Here is a 10,973-nt window from a genome sequence, read left to right as displayed (position 1 = left end):
GGCCGTTAACGGGTATAAAGAAAATTACTGTTCATTATGGGCTAGAGTCACCGTGGGCCTGTAAAGGGCCGAAAGATAAGATGGCCTCATATGGGCCGAAAGACGTCGTGGGCCATACATGGGCCGAAAGTGAAATGGGCTGGTGTTATATTCGACGGCCCACATGACGTTGTTAGGCCAATTTCCTTTAGGGCCTAACGGGCCGTAAAATGGGCTATTTGCGAAGAGACCGTTAACAGGCTTTTCATGGGCCAGCCCGTTAACTTTTGACCAAGTCAAACGGGCCGGCTTTGTAAGCTAAATGGGCCAGTGGTGGGCCGTGGCACGTGTCGACATATCATAGGCGCCTATCTGACCAACTGACGAGCTGACACGTGTTTCGTCCGGCCAATAAGAATTTTACACGTGGAAATTTCCCATTGGTCGGGGATGTTAACGGGTTATCGGATCCAAAACCCGACCCGATAGCTTAACGGCGTTCCGTTACGGTGGATGCCACATGTCGGTCACCCTTGACGAAAGCACTTCTGTGACGCGTGATTTATCGTCATGGAAGTGGACACTTCCGTGATGATAATTTTGGTAATGTCATGGAACACTTCTACGACAGCACAGGTATGACTATCTTGATTCTGTCATAAATTTGTCATGGATGTACATGCATGACAAAAAACGCGACCTACTGTGACAAACACGTATCATCACGGAAGTGTATTTTTTTGTAGTGTTTGGGTATCCTATGAAGACACATTTCTCCGATTTGGGTTTGAGCTTATCAGGATGAAACTTCTTCACATAAGCAACACAACCCCAAACTTTAAGAAACCACAACTTTGGTTTCTTGCCAAACCACAGTTCATATGGTGTCGTCTCAACGGATTTAGATGGTGCCCTATTTAATGTGAATGCAGCTGTCTCTAATGCATAACCCCAAAACGATAGTGATAAATCGGTAAGAGACATCATAGATTGCACCATTTCTAATAAAGTACGGTTACGATGTTCGGACACACCATTACGCTGTGGTGTTCCAGGTGGCGTGAGTTGCGAAACTATTTCGCATTGTTTCAAATGAAGACCAAACTCGTAACTCAAATATTCTCCTCCACGATCAGATCGTAGAAACTTTATTTTCTTGTTACGATGTATTTACACTTTCACTCTGAAATTATATGAACTTTTCAAATGTTTCAGACTTATGTTTCATCAAGTAGATATACCCATATCTGCTCAAATCATCTGCGAAGGTCAGAAAATAACGATACCCGCCGCGAGCCACAATATTCATCGGACCACATACATCAGTATGTATGATTTCCAACAAATCTGTTGCTCGCTCCATTGTTCCGGAGAACGGTGTTTCAGTCATCTTGCCCAAGAGGCATGGTTCGCAAGCATCAAGTGATTCATAATCAAGTGATTCCAAAAGCCCATTAGCATGGAGTTTCTTCATGCGCTTTACACCAATATGACCTAAACGGCAGTGCCACAAATAAGTTGCACTATCATTATTAACTTTGCATCTTTTGGCTTGAATATCATGAATATGTGTATCACTACGATCGAGATCCAATGAACCATTTTCATTGGGTGTATAACCATAGAAGGTTTTATTCATGTTAACAGAACAACAATTATTCAATAACTTAAATGAATAATCGTATTGCAATAAACATGATCAAATCATATTCATGCTAAATGTAAACACCAAATAACACTTATTTAGGTTCAACGCTAATCCCGAAAGTATAGGGAGTGTGTGATGATGATCATATTAACCTTGGAACCACTTCCAATTCACATCGTCACTTCACCCTTAACTAATCTCTGTTCATTCTGCAACTCCCGTTTCGAGTTACTACTCTTAGCAACTGAACTAGTATTAAATACTGAGGGGTTGCTATAAACACTAGTAAAGTACACATCAATAACATGTATATCCAATATACCTTTGTTCAATATGCCATCCTTCTTATCCGTTAAGTATCTAGGGTAGTTCCGCTTCCAGTGACCAGTCCTTTTGCAGTATAAGCACTCAGTCTCAGGCTTAGGTCCAAACTTGGGCTTCTTCACTTGAGCAGCAACTTGCTTGCCATTCTTCTTGAAGTTCCCCTTCTTTCCTTTGCCCTTTTCCTTGAAACTAGTGGTCTTGTTAACCATCAACACTTGATGCTCTTTCTTGATTTCTACCTTCGCCGATTTCAGCATCGCGAAGAGCTTGGGAATTACTTTCATCATCCCTTGCATATTATAGTTCATCACGAAGTTCTATTAACTTGGTGATAGTGACTAGAGAACTTTGTAAATTACTATCTTATCTGGAAGATTAACTCCCACTTGATTCAAGTAATTGTAGTACTCAGACAATCTGAGCACATGCTCACTGGTTGAGCTATTCTCCTCCATCTTATTGGCAAAGTACTGTCAGAGGTCTCATACCTCTCGACATGGGCACGAGTATGAAATACCAATTTCAACTCTTGGAACATCTCATATGCTCCGTGGCATTTCAAAAACGTCTTTGAAGCCCCAATTCTAAGCCATAAAGCATGGTGCACTAAACTATCAAGTAGTCATCATGTCGAGCTTGCCAAGCGTTCATAACGTCTGCATCTGCTCCTGCAATCGGTCTGTCACCTAGCGGTGCATCAAGGACATAATTCTTATGTGCAGTAGTGAGGATAATCCTCTGATCACGGATCTAATCCACATCATTGCTACTAACATCTTTCAACTCAGTTTTCTCTAGGAACATATCAAAAATAAAACAGGGGAGCTAAACGCGAGCTATTGATCTACAACATAGATATGCTAGTACTACCAAGACTAAGTTTATGATAAATTTAAGTTCAATTAATCATATTACTTTAGAACTCCCACTTAGATAGACATCCCTCTAATCATCTAAGTGATCACGTGATCCAAATCAACTAAACCATGTCCGATCATCACGTGAGATGGAGTAGTTTTCAATGGTGAACATCACTATGTTGATCATATCTACTATATGATTCACGCTCGACCTTTCGGTCTCAGTGTTCCGAGGCCATATCTGCATGTGCTAGGCTCGTCAAGTTTAACCCGAGTATTCTGCGTGTGCAAAACTGGCTTGCACCCGTTGTAGATGAACGTAGAGCTTATCACACCCGATCATCACGTGGTGTCTCGACATGACGAACTTTGGCAACGGTGCATACTCAGGGAGAACACTTTTATCTTGAAATTTTAGCGAGAGATCATATTATAATGCTACCGTCAATCAAAGCAAAATAAGATGCATAAAAGATAAACATCACATGCAATGAATATAAGTGATATCGGCCATCATCATCTTGTGCTTGTGATCTCCATATCCGAAGCACCGTCATGATCACCATTGTCACCGGCGCGACACCTTGATCTCCATCGTAGCATCGTTGTCTCGCCAACTATTGCTTCTACGACTATCGCTACCGCTTAGTGATAAAGTAAAGCAATTACAGGGCGATTGCATTGCATACAATAAAGAGACAACCATATGGCTCCTGCCAGTTGCCGATAACTCGGTTACAAAACATGATCATCTCATACAATAAATATAGCATCATGCCTTGACCATATCACATCACAACATGCCCTGCAAAAACAAGTTAGACGTCCTCTACTTTGTTGTTGCAAGTTTTACGTGGCTGCTATGGGCTGAGCAAGAACCGTTCTTACCTACGCATCAAAACCACAACGATAGTTCGTCAAGTTAGTACTACTTTAACCTTCTCAAGGACCGGGCGTAGCCACACTCGGTTCAACTAAAGTTGGAGAAACTGACACCCGCCAGCCACCTGTGTGCAAAGCACGTCGGTAGAACCAGTCTCACGTAAGCGTACGCGTAATGTCGGTCCAGGCCGCTTCATCCAACAATACCGCCGAACCAAAGTATGACATGCTGGTAAGCAGTATGACTTGTATCGCCCACAACTCACTTGTGTTCTACTCGTGCATATAACATCTACGCATAAAACCAGGCTCGGATGCCACTGTTGGGGAACATAGTAATTTGAAAAAAAATCCTACGCACACGCAAGATCATGGTGATGCGTAGCAATGAGAGGGGAGAGTGTCGTCCACGTACCCTCGTAGACCATAAGTGGAAGCGTTATGACAACGCGGTTGATGTAGTCGTACGTCTTCACGATCCAACCGATCCAAGTACCGAATGCAGGGCACTTCCAAGTTCAGCACACGTTCAGCTCGGTGACGTCCCACGAACTCACGATCCAGCAGAGCTTCGAGGGAGAGTTCCATCAGCACGACGGCGTGATGTCGGTGATGATAATGCTACCGACGCAGGGCTTCGCCTAAGCACCGCTACGATATGACCGAGGTGGATTATGCTGGAGGGGGGCACCGCACACGGCTAAGAGATCAATGATCAATTGTAGTCTAGAGGTGCCCCCCTGCCCCCGTATATAAAGGAGCAAGGGGGGAGGCGGCCGGCCAGGAGGAGGGCGCGCCAAGGGGGGAGTCCTACTCCTTTTCCTTGTTGGAGTAGGAGAGGGAAGGAAGGGAGAGAGGAGGAGAAGGAAAAAGGGGGCGCCGCCCCCCTCCTTGTCCAATTAGGACTAGAGGGGGAGGGGGCGCGCAGCTGCCCTAGCCGCCCCTCCTCTTCTCCCACTAAGGCCCATGAGGCCCAATTAACTCCCCGGGGGGTTCCGGTAACCCCATGGTACTCCGGTTTTTCTCCGAAACCACTCGGAACACTTCCGGTGTCCGAATATAGTCGTCCAATATATCGATCTTTACGTCTCGACCATTTCGAGACTCCTCGTCATGTCCCAGAGCTCATCCGGGACTCCTAACTACCTTCGATACATCAAAACACATAAACTCATAATACCGATCATCACAGAACGTTAAGCGTGCGGACCCTACGGGTTCGAGAACTATGTAGACATGACCGAGACTCATCTCGGGTCAATAACCAACAGCGGAACCTGGATGCTCATATTGGCTCCTACATATTCTACTAAGATCTTTATCGGTCAAACTGCATAACAACATACGTTGTTCCCTTTGTCATCGGTATGTTACTTGCCCGAGATTCGATCGTCGGTATCTCAATACCTAGTTCAATCTTGTTACCGACAAGTCTCTTTACTCGTTCCGTAATACATCATCCCGCAACTAACTCATTAGTTGCATTGCTTGCAAGGCTTATAGTGATGTGCATTACCGAGAGGGCCCAGAGATACCTCTCCGACAATCGGAGTGACAAATCCTAATCTCGATGTATGCCAACTCAACAAGTACCATCGGAGACACCTGTAGAGCACCTTTATAATCACCAAGTTACGTTGTGATGTTTGGTAGCACACAAAGTGTTCCTCCGGTATTCGGGAGTTGCATAATCTCATAGTCATAGGAACATCTATAAGTCATGAAGAAAGCAATAGCAATATACTAAACGATCGAATGCCAGGCTAACAGAATGGGTCAAGTCAATCACATCATTCTCTAATGATGTGATCCCATTAATCAAATGACAATTCATGTCTATGGCTAGGAAACTTAACCATCTTTGATTCAACGAGCTAGTCAAGTAGAGGCATACTAGTGACACTCTGTTTGTCTATGTATTCACACATGTACTAAGTTTCCGGTTAATACAATTCTAGCATGAATAATAAACATTTATCATGATATAAGGAAATATAAATAAAAACTTTAGTATTGCCTCTAGGGCATATTTCCTTCACTTCTGGTCCAAGAAAAATCATCGCGAAGGTTTTATTCCATTTGGTATTCCTTTTCCGTGAAGCTCAAAAACAAGGAAAAGATAGAAACTAGCATCGGGCTCTAGGTTAATAAGTTAGTCCCAAAAATAGTTTAAAATAGTGTATTAATGCATATGAAACATCCAAAAAAAATTATATAATAGCATGGAACAATAAAAAATTATAGATATGTTGGAGACGTATCAAACACCTCAAGTGTGAACCTCGATGGTGGTTCCTCCTAGGTTCACCTTGACGATTAGATCAAGTGGATTCGATCGAGGGTGATTCCTCAGATTCCTGCTTGATGTTATGGGCACACAGTTACCTGGACTTTACTTCAGAACATTGTTGAAGTCGGGTCAGCCCTGAGGGGTACCCGCAAGTTGATGTGTTGTCGGGTTGACCTGGAGGGTACCCGCGAGATATTACGAGGCACGGCCGGGCTGGTAGACCGCCCTAGTGAGAGGGTTGGACCCATCCCTTGCCGTATTTCCTCGAGTCGGGGCGACGGGGTCACATGATCATGAGTCTCTGCTCGTCTCCGTGAGCTCCCAATACACTAAGGGTTTGGGTATTTGATCTGAGTTGGCCACTAGCCTATACGCGCTAACCGCCACGCGGGATAAGTTATGGGTACTCGGTGTCGTACGATTTCTTCCGAAAGCTCTGTCAGACGTCCAGTTTAGCATTGTGGTCGGGCCGGATCGCGCCATCCAGGCAGAGGTGGCATTAGTATTCCACTACTCACAACAACCCAGAGTGCAATGGGCGATGGGCCCAAGACCCCAGAGCGCTTAGGATGTAGACCGGCAGGGACCTCTCTGTGGAGCCTACGTAGGACTACGACGTGTTGATCTTCCGAGGCCGGGCATGACCCAGGAAAGTGTGTTCGGTCGGAGTAATCAAGCATGTTGGGTGACGTGGTGCACCCCTGGAGGGAAGTTATCTATTCGAATAGCCGTGTCCACGGTAATGGACGCTCGGAGTTGTATCCCGATCTGTTACAACTAGAAATGGATACTTGTGACATGAGATGGATTTATTGGCTCCGGGATTGCGTTCTCGCAGGGAGTTGAGGAAGGATCTCTGGGTGTTAATGCTACAACATGTTTGTTAATTATAAAATGCTATTATGTACTCTTCTAAATGCTGCAAGATTCTTCAAGATGCTAGTCTTCGATAGGCTAGGCTTTCCCTTCTCTTTTGGCATTTTGCAGTTCAGTCCACAGATACAACTCATTCCTTAGATACCGATGCATACTTAGTATAGATCTGATGTCAGTCTTGCGAGTACTTTGAATGAGTACTCACAGTTGCTTTGCTACCTCTTTTTCCCCTATACCCGGCTGCTGCGATCAGATGGTGGATCCCAGGAGCCAGATGCCACCCCCGCCGACTACTGCTACTACCCCGAGGGTGCCTACTGTTGGGGAACGTAGTAATTTCAAAAAAATTCCTACGCACACACAGGATCATGGTGATGCATAGCAACGAGAGGGGAGAGTGTGTCCACGTACCCTCGTAGACCGAAAGCGGAAGCATTAGCACAACACGGTTGACGTAGTCGTACGTCTTCACGATCCGACCGATCCAAGTACGGAACATACGGCACCTTTGAGTTAAGCACACGTTCAGCTCAATGACGTCCCGCGAACTCCGATCTAGCAGAGCTTCACGGGAGAGTTTCATCAGCACGACGGCATGATGACGGTGATGATGTTGGTACCGACGCAGGGCTTCGCCTAAGCACCGCTACGATATGACCGAGGTGGAATATGGTGGATGGGGGCACCGCACACGGCTGGAATAGATCAATAGATCAACTTGTGTGTCTAGAGGTGCCCCTGCCCCCGTATATAAAGTAGCAAGGGGGAGGCCGACCGACCCTATGGGGTGCGCCGGGAGGAGGAGTCCTCCTCCTAGTAGGAGTAGGACTCCCCTCTTTCCTACTCCTACTAGGAGGGGGAAGGAAGGGGGAGAGGGAGAAGGAAAGGGGGCGCCGCCCCCCTCTCCTAGTCCAATTCGGACCAGAGGGGGAGGGGCACGCGGCCTGCCCTAGGCCAGCCCTCTCTCTCTCCACTAAGGCCCATAAGGCCCATTACTTCTCCCGGGGGGGTTCCGGTAACCCTCCGGCACTCCGGTTTTATCCGAAACCACCCGGAACACTTCCGGTGTCCGAATATAGTCGTCCAATATATCGATCTTTACATATCAACCATTTCGAGACTCCTCATCATGTCCGTGATCATATCCGGGACTCCGAACTACCTTCGGTACATCAAAATACAAAAACTCATAATACCAATCGTCATCTAACTTTAAGCGTGCAGACCCTACGGGTTCGAGAACTATGTAGACATGACCGAGACACGTCTCCGGTCAATAACCAATAGCGGAACCTGGATGCTCATATTGGCTCCTACATATTCTACGAAGATCTTTATCGGTCAAACCGCATAACAACATACGTTGTTCCCTTTGTCATCGGGTATGTTACTTGCCCGAGACTCGATCGTCGGTATCTCAATACCTAGTTCATCTCGTTACCGGCAAGTCTCTTTACTTGTTCAGTAATGCATCATCACGCAACTAACTTATTAGTCACATTGCTTGCAAGGCTTATAGTGATGTGCATTACCGAGAGGGCCCAGAGATATACCTCTCCGACAATCGGAGTGACAAATCCTAATCTCGAAATACGCAACTCAACAAGTACCTTCGGAGACACCTGTAGAGCACCTTTATAATCCCCCAGTTACGTTGTGACGTTTGGTAGCACACAAAGTGTTCCTCCGGTAAACAGGAGTTGCATAATCTCATAGTCATAGGAACATGTATAAGTCATGAAGAAAGCAATAGCAACATACTAAACGATCAAGTGCTAAGCTAACGGAATGGGTCAAGTCGATCACATCATTCTCCTAATGATGTGATCCCGTTAATCAAATGATAGCTTATGTCCATGCCTAGGAAACTCAACCATCTTCAATTAACGAGCTAGTCAAGTAGAGGCATACTAGTGACACTATGTTTGTCTATGTATTCACACATGTATTATGTTTCCGGTTAATACAATTCTAGCATGAATAATAAACATTTATCATGATATGAGGAAATAAATAATAACTTTATTATTGCCTCTAGGGCATATTTCCTTCACCTACTACTACATGGAGACCGCCGACGACCATGAGTAGTTAGGAGGTCCCAGGTAGGAGGTCTTGCCTTTTCGATCAGTGTCGCTGTTTTGTGCTTGCCTTCTTAAGGCAATATTGTTTAACTTATGTCTGTACTCAGATATTGTTGCTTCCGCCAACTCTTATGTTTTTGAGCTTCTGTATTCGAGTCCTCGAGGCCCCTTGCTTGTAATATGAAGCTTGTATTATTTTATTTGTGTCTAGAGTTGTGTTGTGATATCTTCCCATGAGTCCATGATCTTGATCATACACATTTCCATGTATGATTAGTGTATGATTGAATCGGGGGTGTCACAAAAAGTGCATGGCGTTGGTTGCCGTGCATAGGTTTGCTTTTTTACCTTATGGAACTTGCCTATTGTGCTTGCAAAGTTGGTTGCATTTTACCATGTTCACCCGGTTTTATGCCTTGGTGTTCTATAGGTGCTTTGTATGCATTGCTTTATATTATTTTCTAGAACCAAAAAAGAACTCTATAATTTGCTATATATTTGCACAAACTTGCCTGAATTTATTGTGTGCATTTTCCTTACATAAGTTGTACTCCCCTAGGCTGTTTTACTGGAAGGGGGGGGGAATGCTAGTGCGCATTTGTAAGTTGGTTGCGTAACTTGTGTATACTTGCTTTGTGTAAAAATAAAACCAAAAGATGGTAGTTTGAAAGCACTAACTTTCTTATTTATGTGTTCCCTCTCTGAAGGTCGTATGATGCAAATCATGTCGGAATTCTATGGTACGGAGCTAATTGTCCCTTACGGGACTAAAGGAATTTCAAACCTAAAGTCGGGCTTCAACAAGACCGCAAGAAGTGAGGGGGTATGATTGAGATGATATCTTACTTTAAGTATCAACAAAAAACAGATCCATACTTCTTCTACAAGGTGAAGTATGATGAGGAGGACATGTTTGTGAATATGCTCTGGGTTGATGATGCGGAGCGCAAGGCGTACGCTAAGGCTTACCATGATTGTGTCTCCTTCGACACAACATACATGACGAACATGTAACATGCCGTTTGCACCATTTATTGGCATCATTCGTTACGGGTAGTCTTTCATGTTGGGGTGTGCTTTTATTAAACAAGAATTGGAAACTAGCTTTGATTGGCTGTTTGGGACTTTCCTTGAGGCAATGTATGGTCTAGACCCTGACAATATCATTACTGACCAAGACATTGCTATGGCTGAACCTATTAAGAATATCTTCCCCACGAGCGTGCATCGACGGTGTCGTTGGCACAACATGAAGAAAGCTCAGGAGAAAGCTTGGGGCATTGTTGGGAAGAAACCCTTGACTGTCAAAGGATTTTAACGAGTGTGTTGACTTCGGCTTCACGCCGGAAGAGTTTGAGGTGAAATGGGCTGCTTTGATGGTGAAGTATGCGTATGCTATTGGCACACGCTTTGATAGGCTTTATGAGTACCGAGTGACATAGATTCCGTGCTACTTCAAGCATAGGTTCTTTCCCTTTCTGCAGTCGATACAACGTAGTGAGGGGTTCAATGTGGTCCTCAAGCGATATGTGAACCCCCATGGCTCTATCCTAAACTTTGTGAAGCAGTACGAAAAGATATAAACTCATGTGCTCGTGTGGGAAGGTGCGTAGGATTATAGGACAAGACACTTGGAAACTAAGTTGTGGTCACCTTTCCCAATCGAGAAGCAAGCCTATGAAACCTACACCTGGGACTTGTACCAGAAGTTTCACAACGAATTTGAGATGATTGTGAGGTACAATGTATGGCCCCATGGCACTCATTTGTACGAGCTTGAGACTAACAAAGATTAGGTTGGTAAATATGGAGCTAGGAACTATTTTATGACAACGGAAACTGATGTTGGCAACTATACATGTGAGTGTTGCAAGATGGAGAGGGATGGTATGCTATGTTGCCATATCTTGAAGGTTTTCACCCACCTTGGAGTTGATGAAATACCAGGTCAATATATCCTACAGAGGTGGACACCGCAGGCAGTCCTGGATTCAAACCCTGCTGTAGAAGCTCAGCCGGATGAAATGCCG

This window comes from Aegilops tauschii, chromosome 3, assembly GCF_002575655.3.
Source record: "Aegilops tauschii subsp. strangulata cultivar AL8/78 chromosome 3, Aet v6.0, whole genome shotgun sequence".
In the NCBI taxonomy this organism is placed as follows: Eukaryota; Viridiplantae; Streptophyta; class Magnoliopsida; order Poales; family Poaceae; genus Aegilops; species Aegilops tauschii.
Note: the sequence above shows the minus strand (reverse complement) of the source record.